Raw genomic sequence first — 17673 nt, forward strand, 5'->3', positions numbered from 1 at the left:
ACAGAGTGAAGGTCATATCTAAAGATAGAGAAGAAGAGGGGGCCCAATATGGAGCCTTGAGGGACTCCAAGGGAAGTGGCAGGTGGGAAGACAAGTTATTTTCCCATAGTACAGCTGTTGCCTGTTTTTTAAATTGGATTGGAACCACTGTATAGCTAGTGCATCCAATGACACGTTTTAAGAATGGTTATGAGGAGGTGGTGGTTAACCATGTTAAAGGCTTTTGACAGATCAATAAAGAGAGCTGAAGATAAATTGTCGTTATTTCAATTTCTATTAATACAGTCAGTAAAGGATAAGAGAGCTGAGGTGGTGCTGTGAAATGGTCTGAAACCATGTTGGCAGGTGGCTAGTAGGTTGTTTTCTAATAAGTAGCCTAAAAGTTGCTTATGAATACATTTCTCCATTATTTCTTCCCAGCGGGGGTAGTATGGCTTGGAATTGCCACCTTTGTGTGGGGGGATAATATGTGAAACCTTCCAGACTGAAGGGATGTTTCCTTCAGAAATAGTTCTATTAATGAGGATGGATATGGGATAGGCTATGGCTTTTGCTGATTTTTGCATGTATTCTGCAGGTAGTAGGTCAGCAAAGAGTGTGATGGGTTTGAGTTTCTGAATTATGGTACAGACAAAGGATGTGGGAGCAGGTTGAAAATGAAATAGAGGGGGGCCGTTTGAGATAGCAGTGGTAGAGGATATGGTGCCATGGGGTAGCTGATTAGCAAGGGGTTGAATGGTCTCTGTGAAAAAAGTGTTAAAAGAGTTGGCTATTTGGTTGGGATTGTTATGATCAAAGCCTGAGGGAGTAGGTGTACTAGAGTGATCTGGGTGCAAGAGGCTATTGATGCCTGACCAGAATTTTTGAGGATTATTTTGTTGGGTTTGTTGAAGCAGACAATAATAGTTTATTTTATCAGACAATATAACTTTTTTGTTTCGTTTCTTAGCTGTCTGAACTTTAATTGTTCATTAGGGCTTTTTGTTGCATGCCAGCTGGCCCAGAGTTTAATTCTATGGAGGATGTTTTGTTTGGTAGTTTTAGAGAGCCATGGGGCTGGTTTAGTCCTAGTTCTAATTGTAAGTGTTGGGGCATGGCAATCTAGAATGGCTAAGAATTTTGAGCTAAAGTATTTGACTGCATCATCTAATGGGAGATGTTTCAGGGGTGACCAGTCACAAGCTGTAAGTTCTTTTTGGAAGCTATCAGGGTTAAAATTTTTGTTAGACCTTATTGTCCTATAAACGGTTGGGTTTGGAGTATCAGTCTTATACCTAATTAAAAAGGTGAGTGAGTGGTCACTTATATCTTCTGGGAGGGTGCCTGTTTTGTAAGTTTTTTGGTAATTATTAGTAAGAATCCAGTCTAGGGTGCTTTCTGTGTTATTAAGTTTATTGGTTCTGGTAGGGGATGTGATGGTTTGAGTAAAACCATATAGGTTAATATGAGTAGAAGGCTGTTCAGATGAAGAGGACTTCCAGTTAATAATAAAGTCACCAAGTACTATGGTCTCTTGTGGGTAGTTGGTTGACAGCCAACTGAGGATGGCTTCTAATGTGCTAGTATTATTGCCTGGGGGAAGGTAGACACATATAATATATATGGATTTGGATTTATTGAGCTGAATCTTGGAAATAAGAATTTCAGCATTACTAGATTGTGGTGGTTTGGAATCTATTGGGATAACTTGAAGTCCAGATTTATATAGAATAGTTACTCCTCCACCTTTCTTAGTATTACGCTCAAGTCTCAGGATATTATAGCCGGGGGGAATAACTACATTGTCTTGTACTGATGGCTTCAGCCATGTTTCTGTAAGACAGAGGATGTCAAATGCATGTACGTCTATATAGGCATGTAGGTGAGCAATTTTGTTATTTATACTACGAACATTAAGTTCAGCTATCAGGAGAGAGTTGGGGGGTCTGGTAAGCAAGTGTGTGTTAGAAGGAGTTGGTATGTCAGGCTTTGTGGTGGTGCTAGAGTTTGAACCTGTATTCTCAGGGTGAGTTGTAAAAGTTTACATATTAGGTTCTGGGATCTCCTGGCTTTTGGGCTATAATAAGTGATATGAGTGAGTCTATGAAACTTTGCTGATAAATATGTTGGTGGGTATGATGTGTTATTATGACTATGAGGGAGTATAAGTGTTAGAGTAGAGGTTTGCTTAATGGGGTTGTGAAATTCTAGATAGTTGGGGTGTTCATAGAAAGTGAATAGGTAAAGTATAGTTAGAATAGTTAGGATTGAGGATAAGAGTACAGGTTTATGGTATGTTAGGGTATTTGAAGGTGGCATTGTAGAATAAATTATTTGTATGCAAATATACAGGGGTAACTACAGATAGTTTATTTAGGTGATGGTGGATGAATTATGTGTGTGTTACGTTTCTGGGATGGGTAATGATAGTATAGCAAGATGATGACTAGTGGGAAGTGAGTATTAGCACTTTAAGGGGGTGGAGCATGTGATTGGTGGTAATGAAGGGGGTGTGTGGTTAAGGGTGTATAAATCTAGAGGTACTGGGGTGTGTGGGAATTGAGGGCAGGGTAGGGGAGCAGAGTGAGCCCACAGGGCGAACGGAGCAGGTAGAGCCACAGAGGAAGTGAACCCTAGGAGAAAAATCAGTAGAGCTGATAGGTAAGCTAGGTTCAGGTGGGGAAAAGTACTATGAAAAAGCCTAGATAGTAGGGAAAGTAGTCAGAGGGGTTAAAAGTTATGGAGTATAAACTAATAGAAGGATGGAGTGGGACTGCAACCTAAACAAGATACAGAGAACTGGTTGCCTGAGAGTTGTGGTTAGAAACAATAGGATAGGTCTAGGAAAATGTTGCCATCTGGTGAACAGAGGCTTTATATTAATAGTAACGTCTAATAGGAGAGTGAATGAGAGGCAGCAGGTCTGGAATTAGAGTAGGGGAGGAAGACAGTTATTAACAGAGGGTACAAGAAGGGAAGGTAGGCTAGTTATGAAAACAGAAAGGGTTTTAGCCGCTGGTTGTCCTGGCTCATAAGAGTAAATTAAAAAGCTAGGGTATTACACAATTGTATGTCTACAGACAGTAGTTTGAAAGCACATACTTTCTTTTATTAGGTGTTTTTCCTTGAGGGACTGTTGCACAGGGAGAGGATAGGTGCAGTTCTTTAGTTTAGGAAGGAGATGGGAGTTTAATGTGATTTAATGTTTCTGTTCAGCAGACAGGGCAATTCCTCAACATAAATACTGTACAAGCAGGTTGGGCAGCTGGTTACATAAAGGGAGAGAGAAACAGAGTGGTGCGGTATACAGTTAAACACACAGTTAACACACTTACTCAGCATAAATAACAGGCCAGTTAATGAGCATACTAGCATACTAGCACTACAGCCAGTTAAATTTGAGCTCTATTCTACGTATACCAAGTGTAATTGAGAAGTTTAAGGCACAATAGGTACAGTTAAATTTGGTAGCAAGATATTCAGAAAAACATCCGTGAATTACACAAAGTTACAGTAATTCCAGTAAAAAATGGTGCAGCGCAGTTAGCATATAACAGTAAATGAGAAGGGGAACAAGGTCAATGGTTAGAATACAATCAAAATCAGTTTAGATGCAAAAATATGCATAGGCTCTAAATCGAACATGGCATAATCTGTCTAGAATTAACAGTTACAGCATTAAAATGTGACTAATGTAACAACTAGTCAGATAGGACCCATATAATTCAGCTGAGAATATATTTACACATTAACTGGTCAGATAGGACCCACAAAGAAACCAGCTACGCTTATGTTCAAGTCTCAACATATATGGATATAAGCTATTGATATAGCATTGTAGGTGCATATAAGGATATCACAGCTTTCCTAGGCTATTCTCAGCAAATTCTCCCTTAACTTACACAGTACTCTGGCAGAATTAGGGTTATGCTATAGCCACACTAAGATGCTATAATAATATAGCTTTCTTAGCATACCAAAACATTGTACAGCTTAGGTAAGATACAAACCATCCAATCCACGACTGAATTCACACTACCGGAAATTAATTGCTATAATAGCACAGCGTTTTTGGCGTGCTAAAAACACAGTACAGCTTGAGTAGGTTAAAACCATCCAATTCACATTAAATTCACCCTACCATGAATAAACAGTGCTACACTACAAACACGCTCCTCAAATATGGCGTTTGGTTAGGATGGTCAAAGCTCTTACTTGTTAAAATAGCAGCGAAGTGACCGACAGGTATCTGCACTTCTTATGTTCACTCCACGTGCAGAGACACTTTTATATTTAGACGATAACAGCTAGAAATAACCCCGTTGCACCCAAGAATGTAATATGTATTGCATTTAACTTAGATGCATCCTTACAGTCACCTTGGTGACAAGAGATATGTTTCATTAGGATAGGCAAAACCCTTCCAAACTGTAGTAGGAGCAAAACGTCCTACAGGTGTCTACACTGTTTATGCTCACTCCATGTGACACCTTCTGTTTCAGTTTATCTGAAGTGTAGTGATATGGAAGTAGGTATGTCAGCTGGTGACTGCTTAGGTGTGCAGGCAGCTAGATGTCCACTTGGGTAACAGGAACCACATTGAGGAGTGACTTGGTTAATTGCTCAGTCTGTCCACACCAATTATCAAGCTTCTGGAGGTGCAATCAGCTGATGATATCAGCTACCCAGATGTGTGTTGCCTGAATATGTCTCTGTTTGGGTCAGTCTGGCAGAACACCATATAAGCAGACCACCCCATCTCTTTCTTGATGTTAATCCTTCCTTTTGTGTCTTTCACTACGCCTTGTTCATTGCCCATCCCTTCCCATTACTGGCTGTAATGTGTGCGTGTGCCCCTGTACTGTCCATCCCACTTTTGTTTGGGTGCCCTTCCTGTAGGACCCTCTCTGTATTCCATGTTTGTCTGTTTGTCTGTGCACCTGCCACCTGCCCTTATTCCTCTATTGCACCCAAAACATTCCTTCTCTTTTAATAATAAAACAGGAGCATTTATCTCCAAATACCACACCTTGCCGTACCATCTGCACTATATTGGTTACTCTTTAGTTTTTCTCCCCACTTTTGATACTCCCTTTTCTTGCTTTCTTACTGTCTTATATATCCCCTTTTCTCTCCATATATGTGATGAACAGGCTGGACACTTTGGGGTGTACGCCCACATTGCTGAGCCAGTTAGATGTCGTGCTGTACTGAGCATTGTTATCTGTTCCTTTGTGCTGTGGGAAGCTGCTAACCATCATGACATTGCATGCAGCATCTCAGACTGCTGTAGGTACAGTTGGACAGTTTTGTTATATCATGACATTGCATGCAGCATCTCGGACTGCTGTAGGTACAGTTGGACAGTTTTGTTATAACATCATGACATCGCATGCAGCATCTTGGATTGCTGTAGGTACAGTTGGACAGTTTTGTTATAACATCATGACATTGTATGCAGCATCTCGGACTGCTGTAGGTACAGTTGGACAGTTTTGTTATAACATCATGACATTGCATGCAGCATCTTGGATTGCTGTAGGTACAGTTGGACAGTTTTGTTATAACATCATGACATTGCATGCAGCATCTTGGATTGCTGTAGGTACAGTTGGACAGTTTTGTTATAACATCATGACATTGCATGCAGCATCTCGGACTGCTGTAGGTACAGTTGGACAGTTATAACATCATGACATTGCATGCAGCATCTCGGACTGCTGTAGGTACAGTTGGACAGTTTTGTTATAATATCATGACATTGCATGCAGCATCTCGGACTGCTGTAGGTACAGTTGGACAGTTTTGTTATAACATCATGGACATTGCGTGTAAATGCTACAGTAGCCTTGCTCCTGTAAAAGGTGGCCTTTTGTTCAGTATGCAGGTGCTATCCCTTGCATGTTGCATCCATAGTTAGCTTCTGTATGCTTCATGTCTAACCCCACTGTAAAGGTGTGCTGAACCTCTCTGTGTATCCCAGTCAGTCTATAAGACTCACATTATGGCAGTATATCATACATGGCTCTGGGAAAGTAATATTTACTCAAGGTAGGGTGCATTATTATGTAAAGAAGGTGTGTGTTCATTTGTAATTTACTGCATACAATTACATGAAAGCCATCCTTGAAAGCATAAAGTGTATTGAAAAATGTGGCGGTTTTGTTGGTTCATTTATTCATTCAGAGGGATGTACTGACAAGGATCCATTTTAAGCAACATCTCTGCAAATAATGTAAATCAAAACATGTAGTACATTGATCAAAAACTGCATGATAAAAAAACTATTTGCTCTGTAAGTTTCCATTCTAGTGTAATAAACAAGTGCTGTTTATTTCCGTGGTAAATAGTCATATACAGGAATAGTGACTGCATGCTGATTCTGATAATGGCTGTATACCTGAGTGAGCTTATGGTGCATTTAATGGAACACTTTGTATTAGGAAGGCTAATTGTGCTGAATACCACATTATGAGCAGAAATAAAGTTCTTTTATGGGTAAGGTAGATTAAAGGAGATGCAGCCTGACTGTGTGAAAGCACAAAAGAACCATTGTTTAGATGTTCCTTACTAAACAGATAAATTATTTACATGAAGACGCTATAAAATTTCAAAAAATCCTTTTTGTGCTTTTGCCAACCAAATCATTCAAAGGTACATGAACTTCAGGCAGGCATATGAATGTGGCAAGTTACATATAAACACCTGTACTTGATGACCTCAAATTCTTGTGAAAGTAAATAAACGAAGAATGCAGTTCCATAATCCTGATAGCAACATTAAAATTCAGAAAAAAGGATGAATTACAGTGTGTGGATGGGTGGTATTTGTGTGCATGTGTTTATGTGCACACCAGCATGTACATATATAGGTTCATAGGTTCATAGGTTTATACTAGGCTATCTGCCCTAAGGCATTTATAAGCCTAGCCCAAATTATTGTGGCTTACGCCACCCCTTATATGAAAAAATACTGTGCCCATTAGTTTGTTGTGCCTCTGTCCAGCAGTGACCCAGAGATGATTCCCGGTTCATGTGTTTATGTGCACATGTGCACACCAGCATGTACATATATGTTCATAGGTTCATGTGTTTATGTGCACACGTGCACACCAGCATGTACATATATGTTCATAGGTTCATGTGTTTATGTGCACACGTGCACACCAGCATGTACATATATGTTCATAGGTTCATGTGTTTATGTGCACACGTGCACACCAGCATGTACATATATGTTCATAGGTTCATGTGTTTATGTGCACACGTGCACACCAGCGTGTACACATATGTTCATATGTTTATGTGCACATGTGCACACCAGCATGTACATATATGTTCATATGTTCATGCGTTTATATGCACACCAGCATGTACATACATGTTTATAGGCTCATAGGTACTTACTAGGGTATTGATCTGTGAAGATCTTTTGAAGTGTAACCATGGATTCCTAAAAAGTTCATAGCCCTTGAATTATATGTACAAACTACCCAAAGCCCTTGTATTTTTAGTACGAATACTCCAGAGTTGGGCAGATATTTAAACATTGACCCTATTTAAAAGGAACAAAGGTACTAAACCTGGGTGAATTTGCAGTTTCCCATCCATTCATCCAGATTACACTTGAATAGAATAAGAGATGTACTGTACTTTATGTGAGGAAGAGGACGATTCCAAAGAAATAGTATATTGTGTGATACATATCTAGACTTCCAGCATGTTCTGTTTAAGCTGCAAAAAAGAGTAATATTTCTTGAGTGGGTGTTTATGCCACCACTGAACTTGTGGATGTCAACTAGGTCTGAAAGGATGATGTCAGTCGAGACAGAGATTGTTCCTCAGTAGCCTGTAAGACAGCAAGAAGAGGGACAATGCTTTGGGATGGTCAGTGTAACATTTATGATTTAGACCTCTGATTTTCTTAGTGAGAAGGTGCTGTGGTCATTCACCTTGTGTCAAGTGTTTGGACAGTTATATACCAAAGAGGGCATTATGCTCAGTGATCAGCCTAATAAATGCTGAATACAGTGGAATCATCATATCCCTTGACCTGGGTGCTGTACTCTTGCTAATACGATGCGCAATGAAGAACAACTCTTACAGTAGTGAATACATGGTGATCAAAGGACAATTTATTGTGTAGATAGCTTCCTAAGCCCCTAACTACTAGATACATTTTCAAGGATGTTTCATAGTCAGAGGGGACATCATGCCTGCCAAAGGATACTATTATGCATTTTTGGTGAAGATAAACTGCTGCTCAAGGTTAGGTTCCATCCTGCTTTGAGCACAAATTCTAAGAGCTCCATCATGTTTCTCTTTCATGTAGTCCATGGAGGTACATGTCAGGTAATTTCCTCTTATGTGTACTATGGCTGTGTCATATATGTACTTGACACGCAAGGATTTAAGTGCATACATGATGTGATGAATCCTGGCATCTGATAGGCAACTGACTGTGACTCTCTCTCCTTGCTCGGCATGGTGAGTGGTGAATCAGAGTGTGTCTCACTATAAAATCACCTATGCCCAGGTGTTGGATTGTGTAGCAGCTTGCTTTGTGGGCGTTTGAGATGAGTTGTTTCATGGTGGGTGCTGCCTGAATTGAGTGTTTGTGAGGCTGCTGTGGGTTAGATTAAATTTATTAGGCCATTGTGATTTATGGAGGTTACTTTTTAGAGTGTAGGTTTATGTGCTCGGTCTGTATTATGTGTGAGAGGTATAATGTGGTGTTGTGTGTTATTGACAATCTGTTTGCTATTTGTGAAATTCCAGGCCTTTACATTAATGGACAGAATCCTTACAAGTGTGTAGAAAAAAGGGACAATATATAAGGTGGGAGATGTCAGGGTGTATGCAGAAAGTGATTACTCCCTCCAGACTTGAGAAAGAGAACTGCCTTCATCCCAGTAATCAAGATGGGCAAATACATGAATATCTGCTTTAAACTGCAGTATCCAGCAGTTTTCCCAGTGTTTTATCTATTAGGTCTCAAAACATATTCTGAATCAAAGTAGGTATTGAATGAATTAGAGAAGAGAAGAGAAAAGAGACGAGAAGAGACGAGATGAGATGAGACAAGAAGAGAAGAGAAAAGAGAAGAGAGAAGAGACGAGAAGAGATGAGACGAGAAGAAACGAGAAGAGAAGAGATGAGACGAGACAAGAAGAGAAGATGAGAAGAAAAGAGAAGAGAAGTGAAGAGAAGAGAAGAGAAAGGAAGAGAAGAGAAAAGAGGAGAAAAGAGAAAAGAGAAGAGAGAACAGAAGAGAGAAGAGACGAGATGAGATGAGACGAGAAGAGAAGAAACAAGAATAAACGAGAAGAGATGAGAAGAGATGAGATGAGACGAGACAAGAAGAGAAGAGAAGAGAAGAGAAGGGATAGAGTAAAAAGTGAAGAAGTTAGATTGCAATTCAAGGAGAGGATGCCTACAAAGCTTGTCCTATTTTAATGAGGAGAATGTTGGACAAAGCTAAAGAAATGATGGACTTCATGAAAAAAATGATAGACTACATCAGAACTAAACAAGTGGATGTAACAACAACAGAGCAGTCGGAACAGCACGATACGACAGTGTGACAAATGGAGTTTTATCTGGTTTGCTTTCCTTACTGGTGTTTCGCCTGTTTTGCATATGCTGATAAAAACAGATGTTTTGAATGAATAAAAGAAATTAAAGGATGGGGACTATTCAGCAAACAACATCTGGTTTCTGGCAACAATGACTACCGATCTTTAAGGGAATGTTAAATATAAGTAACAATAATATGATTTCATATTTTTCTAAACAGTGCTGTGTTAGAAAGGGCCATTGCAAGCTAAGGACTTTCAGCTCATAATGACAAATGTCTGGCAATGGCTTAGAGTATTAAGGAGTTGTTAATGGGCTGTTTTGTGTGGTCCAGTGGTGCAAGGCATGATTCCCTAAGCCTCCATTGCCTGTGTTACTCTGAACAAGTCACTTAACCAGATATTGCTTCTCCGCTGAGTCTGAAAATGGTCAATGAATATTAATGTTCTACCCAGAAAACAAATACAAATTTGTGGTTATGTTAATCTATATTACCAAAAAAACTCTTCCACTCTCATTGAATTATTATATATAGAGCCCAGTATAGTCTGAGAATGTGAAATGTGGAAGGGAGAGCTTGGTTTATTTGGTAAGGGGAAATGCCAGCACAAAACTTGCCCTGATAAAAGTTTATTTAAAAATGAATGTTTTATGATCACGATTGATCTATAAAAAGCCAGGAAACCCTCTGTAGATAGTTTATGTGTGAGAGATTATGGATTTGAAAGCTGACCCATGTTCTAAGTGAGGGTGGAGTCTGTTGGAAGAAGAGGAGTTCCAGGCAGTATAATCTATCCTGGTTGGCTGGTGCAGACTGTTCCAGAATGAGGTCAGTAATGACTGACAGTAGTGGTTGGGTTAAGAAGTGAGTGGACTGCCTACACTATAAACAAGATTATACCATGACCCCCCCAAAACGTGCACGCTGATTGTAAATCGAGTTATACTAATGGAAAAAGGTCCGGTCGCCCGGACTTTTTTCCATTAGTATAACTCTACTTTTAAAACACTGTCTTGCTATGTTAAATGGGTTTAACATAGCGAGACAGCTTTAAAATAAGCAACGGAGATCTCTGTTGCTTATTTTAAAGGTGTCTCGCTATGCTAAACCCATTTAACATAGCGAGACAGGTTTTTAAAAAAAAGCAACGGAGAAAGCAAGATCTCCGTTGCTTTTTTTACTGTTTCGCTATGTTAAATGGGTTTAACATAGCGAGACAGTTTTAAAATAAGCAACGGACATCTCCGCTGCTTATTTTAAAACTGTCTCACTATGTTAAACCCATTTAACATAGCAAAAACAGTAAAAAAAAAGCAACGGAGATCTTGCTTTCGCCGTTGCTTTTGCCCACAGCTCTGATGTACTGCCAGACATCTGCGGAAGGGCAGTAAACAGGCATTATACTATGCCATTATTTAAGAAAAGTAATAGTTTCTTTTCTTAAATAATGTCATGGTATAATAGCAATAACCCACTTCTGGGTGTGGGTAATGCTGTATTTACCCATGGTTGCCTTTGTTTGGTCCCTCGGGCTTCACCCTCGGGACCAAACCACGCCAACCATGGGTAAATCCAGCATTACCCATACCCAGGCATGGGTTATTGCTATATTAACCCACAGAGTTGAAAGTAATTAAACAACAACTGAAGGATTTAAAGGCAGATATCACAATTGCAGTTTTAGATTTAAGCGGTAAAGCTAGGAAGGCCTAAACTAGGTAAGCTGCATGAAAGAGAAAAATAGTGGAATAAATTAAAATTGTGTAGAAGGCAACCACTGAGGATTTAGGAGATAAGAGGAAGACAAAGGTAACAAGAGAGAATGGGGAAAGATGTAGAGGAAAGGGGATGTCATTTGGGGAAAAATGAAAAAAAAAAAACAGATATGCGATGGAGATGCCTTACCAACTTAATGTGATGGGGATAAAATAATGAAGACCAGCTTGGCAGCATAAAAGTGGAAAAACAAGCAGTTTTATACATATAGCTGCTGTGGTTTGAGTGTCAGCTTAAGAGAGAGGAAGGTGCAAAAAATATTGAATGAGATTTATTGTTATTTTATTCATTTATTTATTTATTGTCATTTGTTAACCAGGTAGGTCCATCTGAGGCAAGGGCCCATTTTCAGTGGAGACCCAAGGAGAAAAGCTCCAAATACAATTACAGTCATTCAAGACTGAACTTACATAACAAATCGGTATATAACAAGAAATTATACATCAAAATGAAAGTTAACTAAATTAGCAGTTTTGTACTAGTTTCTATGTCTATATAGACAGTAACAGGCAAGATAATATGGATACAAAAATATTTACAAGTACCAAATGTTGGTATGTCATAGTAGTATCACTATAGAGAGGAGAAAGAAAAATAACGGAGGAAGAGTGTAGATTTAGGAAGAGGGTAATAACAATCAGGTTGGAGCTTGACAAGGACAGGACCAGGTCTTTGGTAGGTAGTGTTTGAGCTCAATTTGGAACTGAGACTTATGGGGATACTTCTTATATGAAGAGGAAGGGAGTTCCAGGAGTCAGCTACTGAGTATTTGTATGGTGACTTGCCAATATTTTTTGTAGATGTCGAAAAAATTTTGTCAGATGTACGAAGCTGAACTCGGGGGTTGTATTGTAATATAAATATTAGAGATCGAGGGGCAGTAAGTGGGGTTGTATAGAACTGAGTGTGTTATATGCATTTATGGAAGGAGAAGTTGTTTGGGGAATTCAAGCCATTACAAAGACTTAAGGGCAAGACAGTGGTGGGATTTATAGGGGAGATTGGAGAAAAATGTTGCTATTTTATTGTAGGTTTGCTCTAATTTTGGAAAAAAGGGATGACTGAAAGTAAGTAAGGACTGGGGCTGCATAAAGTAGACAGGTAAGAGAAGAGACATGGCTAGGAAGGGTTTGGTGCAAGGAGAAACGTATTTATGATTACGGTACAGGAGGCCAAGTTTCTGCTGTTTTTTTTATGCATTTATTGATGTGTATGTTGAATTTTAGTTCATTGCTGATGGTGACACCAAAGAATTTAGTGTGGGGTTTGGGTCTGATGATGGTATTGTTAGGGGAGGTTATGTGGAAACAGGATTTATGTTGTGCTAATGTTTTAGGAAGAAAAAGAAGAATTTAGGATTTAATATTAGTTGATTATCAAGGAGCCAGGTTTCTATGGAAGTGAAAGTGTCTTGGGTAAGAGGAAGGAGTTCTGGGATGTTGTGGGCAGTGGTAATAAGGGTGGAGTCAGCATATTGTAAAAGATTTGAGAGGTTAGTAGCAGAGTGTAAGTTGTTAGTAAATATATTAAGCAAAAGGGGGACCCAAAATAGAGCCTTGGGGAACACAAGTTTTGACAGGCAGAAATGAGGAGGAGACAGTTTGCCAGAGTATAGATTTTTGTCTATTAGATAAGTAACTAAAGAACCAGGCTAAAGAGGGGGTAGAAAGATGAAGGTCAGACAGTTTAGTTAAGAGTTTAGAGTGGGAGACAGTGTCAAAAGCCTTAGAGACATTGAGGAATAAACAGGAAAGAAGTAGGTTGTTATCAGGAGCTTCTGTTACTGTTTGGGTTAATGACAGTAGTGTGGTAGATGTGCTGTGATGGGATCTAAAGCCATGCTGGGTGTGAGTTAGGAGATTATTATCAAGCACGTGTTTAAGTAGCTGAGAGTGAATGCATTTTTCTAGCATTTTGGAAAGGGGGATAATATAGCAATGGAACAATAATTTGAAGGGTTCAGTGGAGTTACCCCCCTTGTGCAGAGGGAATGTGTAAAAGGATTTCCATAGTTCAGGGAAAAAAGCCTCAGTAATAAAATGATTAATAAGATGGAGATTTGATAGGCAGTAGAACTGGCAGCAATTTTAAGGAAGTGGGGAGGTAAATTGTCAACAGAAGGAGAGCAGGGTTTGAGTTTATTTAGATTGGATTTGATGAAGGCAGTGAGAACTAATTGTAAGAAGAAGGTATTGGAGGAAGAAGGACTGGGAGGCAGAGAAGAGGCAGTGGGACTATGTTAACTATATTTGTTAAGTTACAGTGGGATATGGAGGGGCTAACAAGTTGTAAGACTTGTATACAGCTGAAAAGAGCACACGAAACTCAGTGTGGGGAAATTAGTGGTACAAACAAGTATGATTTATAAAATGAAAGAAAAGATTCCAACAGAAAGTTTATTGGAAGGTAGTGCAATAAAGCACAATACTAAAAGGACTATAAACGGATAGGCAGAATTTATATATATTATATGAAATGTTAATAGACTGGTACATGTACCTCAACCACGGTAATTAATATTATTGGGCATCAACCTAAGTGTATGTATAAAAGAGCAAATCATTTGAAAAGCTGTTTAGATAGGGGCAGCATTACTATCAGCACTTCAGTAATTACATGAAAGAACAGCAGCTGTAATATTTGTGGTATATGCAGGTTTATTTGGGAAGGTCTCTTTATTAATTTTATCCCTTTAGTCAGTGTCAGTGGTGCAATAGGGTACACACTTGCTCTTGGTGCAGAAGGCTGTCAGTTCTATTACCACACCAGGCAGATCAATTGCTGACATAGCAGCACACCATGGGGGGGTGGGGCGCTGCATTCCTGAATATGTCATCCTTTGGATGAGACTTTAGACTGAGGTCCCATCTTCTTGCGCTGGTGGTATAATCCTATGGCCCCTATCAAAAAGAATAGAGGACATTTCCTGATGCCATGGCCGAATTTCCCCTAGAGTTATAAATACCACCTCAGGGCTCCCCTAAAAAGACTAATCCAGTAGGACTAACCAGCTCAACTAAGCATATATAAATAAATAAAAGCTACACTAAGGCACTGTACGAGCACATCCACTCATGCATGAATCGTGCCATCCCAAATAGAGCCAAGATGCTCTGCTCCAAAAAAAGGAAGCCAATCTGGTGGTCCCCTGCCATTAACAAACTTTACAACAAAAGGAAGAAACTGCTGCAGAAAAGAGGAAAATCCCAGGATGCAAAAAATTCCCTTACCAGCCTCAGACCTCCCAACCGTCCCGAATTACTCATTTTTTCCTGAGTTTTGGGGTCCCAATAATGGGGTGCCACGATTCCCGAGTGGCACCCCTTCATTTCCGATTTTACAATCTATTTTTTTTAGATTCCGCGCTTTCGGCGATGATGTCATCACGTGCACGATGACGTCAGCTCCGTCAGCCTGTCGGAATTAAGCTTAGATGCGTGCGCATGTGACGCGCATCTGTTTGAATGTTGAAACTGTTTGAATACTGTCAGGCGGGCTGTTCGGGCAGAACGGAGCTTATTTAGAAGGTTGAAATGGTTTGAATACTGGAGTTTCTTAGTGAGCTGGTTCGGACATATTGGATTTTACAACTGCAGAGGAAGCGAGCGAAGCTATTGGATTGTACAACTGCTGCAGAAGAATTATCTCAAGAATTATAAATTAAATCAGAAGTTATTTGGTATGTATTCAATGAGATTCATTTGTATTCCCTTAATTTATACTTGGTCACCACAATTTCTCTGCATATGTTATTAGCGGCTATCAGCAAAGAGTCAGACAAAGAAAAGCAGTGAAAATATGATAAATATGTTATTAAGTAGTGTTTTAAATATTACAATTTAGGGTATAGGTGGGGGTTGAACTATTGTATTTAAAAAATATTTGATGTTCTAGAACAGCTTTTAAGTCATAGGACACCTGTATAGTATGGAATGGGGTACCTAAGGGGTGTCAAAAGTGAAAAACACCATACTTTCTGCTATGTTTCTGTCTGCTGTGTCTTTTTGATGAAAAACAGAAAACCAAGTTCAGCGAGCTAGTGTCCTCCCAAGTAGTGAACCAAATCTATACATCCACTCGTATCTTGAAGGAAAATGAAAAACTTCTTGGCCAATTGAGGCAAACAAAAAGCGCTTAATACTTTTAAATAAATCAGTGGATTTTTTTCCTTGTTGCCTTTTTGCGAGGCTGCTTTTCATTTTCCTTCAAGATACGAGTGGATGTATAGATTTGGTTCACTGCTTGGGGGGACACTAGCTTGCTGAACTTGGTTTTCTGTTTTTCTCAGTTTGACAGCCATTTTTGTTTTCAGTGTCTTTTTGATGGACATAACAAACAGAAACATCCTTGACTAACACTGTCTTCTCTGGCAGGAAAACTTAATTCTACCTCTAACGGACATATGTACAGTAAATACAAACCATACAGAAATGAAAGCAATGTTGTTACTCATTTGTAAACCACTTCTCTTGCAGACATTTGTCATGTTCAGTTTTTAGCTATGTTTTACTGCATTGTACTTTTTCATTACTTCTCCTTCTTGTACTATACATTTCTTTCATTTTATATTATTGTGCCTTAAATACATATACTGCCTCATAGTTCCAGCCTGTTACAGGCAGTAATCTAGCTGCATATGTAAATAATGCCACACAGTTGCAGCCTGTTACAGGCATTAATGCACCTGTGAATGTAGATAATGCCCGTCTCATTATTTTTTTCACCTAACCACAGCGTGTGTGAGTGTGTGTGTGTGTGTGTGTGTGTGTGTGTGTGTGTGTGTGTGTGTGTGTGTGTGTGTGTGTGTGTGTGTGTGTGTGTGTGTGAGAGTGTGTGAGTAGGCGTCTGCCTTTTCTTATGCTTAAATGACCTTTCTTTTTAATGCACTGATAAAAACTGACAAATTATTTTCAAACCAAGATATAAATATACCTTCAGCATATTTTGTAGCTATATTCCCCATATTCTAAAGCCAGTTTCCTAACACCTACTGTAAAAATTTCCTGCCACATGATCTATAATATCAAATAAAATTATATAACATTAACAAGAAAAAATGTCTAATGCTATATACATAGGTTTTACTTTTTTCCATGTTTACTGAACCAGTTGGAATAAAATACCAGTCTTTATATTCCAAATCTTGTTTTTGTGTTCTCGTTGTGGTAATTCCAAAATGCATTAGTTGGTGCTATAGTACTTTTCTCTGTGGTCTACAGCTGTAAAAGTTGTTTTTTTTTTTAATGAGATAGCACAGGCATTGGCAACCTAACACTGTTCTGTGGTAATAAGCATTATACCCAATCTGTACCTCCCTGACTGAAGCTATATGTAACGGCCCTAGTCCCCTAGTGAAGTTGTGACATTTTGTATTGCATTTTTGTAGTAAAAGAAAATTAAAGGACACAAAAGATAAAGTGCATCATTTAAGTGTTTCCTAAATAGCCAAGTAATGGGACATTGGAATGGCAGCAGTGGGACTCTGGTGCTATATTTTGGTTCTGTTCTTCAGTTTCCATTTGAAAGTTGGTATCCCACTGGAATGGGCGGGGCTGTGTAATTATGTATGCAAATTTTACGTTAATCAGCGTACAGATTTGTACCTATTTTTCATGGGCCTTGTCCAGATTTTTGATGTTTCCAGGTTGAGAGGTATGACCAGCCTCAGTAAGAAGCTGAGATCCCCTCATAAAATCCTCCAAAGCTAGTTACAAAAATAACATTGCCAAAGATTCCAAGGACAACCACAAGGCATTCTATAACTATGTCAAGAATCTAAATGGCAATGCTCAGATCTGCTCTGAGCTACAACAGAATGGCATTAAATATACTGATTCCAAGGATATTGCCAATATCCTGGCAGATCGATTCAGTGCCAACTTCATCCCCCCTCTCACCCCCTAAATGGCCCGTCTCAATACCGGAAGATTGCCAAATTCCGGTAATAATAGCCACACAGGTAAAAAACGCACTCTCCAAAGCTAAGAATACAGCATCCATGGGACCAGATGACATCCTGGGCTGTGTACTACATGAAATACAAAATGAACTGGCACCTCACCTAAGTGTCATGTTTAATCATACCCTCACCTCAGGCTTTGTGCCCACTGAGTGGCGCACAGCTACAGTTATCCCACTCCACAAGGGGGAATCCACCTTGGATCCCAGGAACTACCACCCCATCAGTCTGATGAGCCTGATCTGCAAGGCCATGGAATGTATTATCATGGAACTTATAAACAAAGATATTGGCAACCTTCAAACACTGGACCCCACCCAGTTTGGGTTCGTGAAGGGACGATCTTGTCTCCTGAACCTGATTAACTTCTTTGAATCAGTCTC

This window comes from Protopterus annectens, chromosome 11.part0 (assembly GCF_019279795.1).
Source record: "Protopterus annectens isolate FY-2018-M chromosome 11.part0, PAN1.0, whole genome shotgun sequence".
In the NCBI taxonomy this organism is placed as follows: Eukaryota; Metazoa; Chordata; order Ceratodontiformes; family Protopteridae; genus Protopterus; species Protopterus annectens.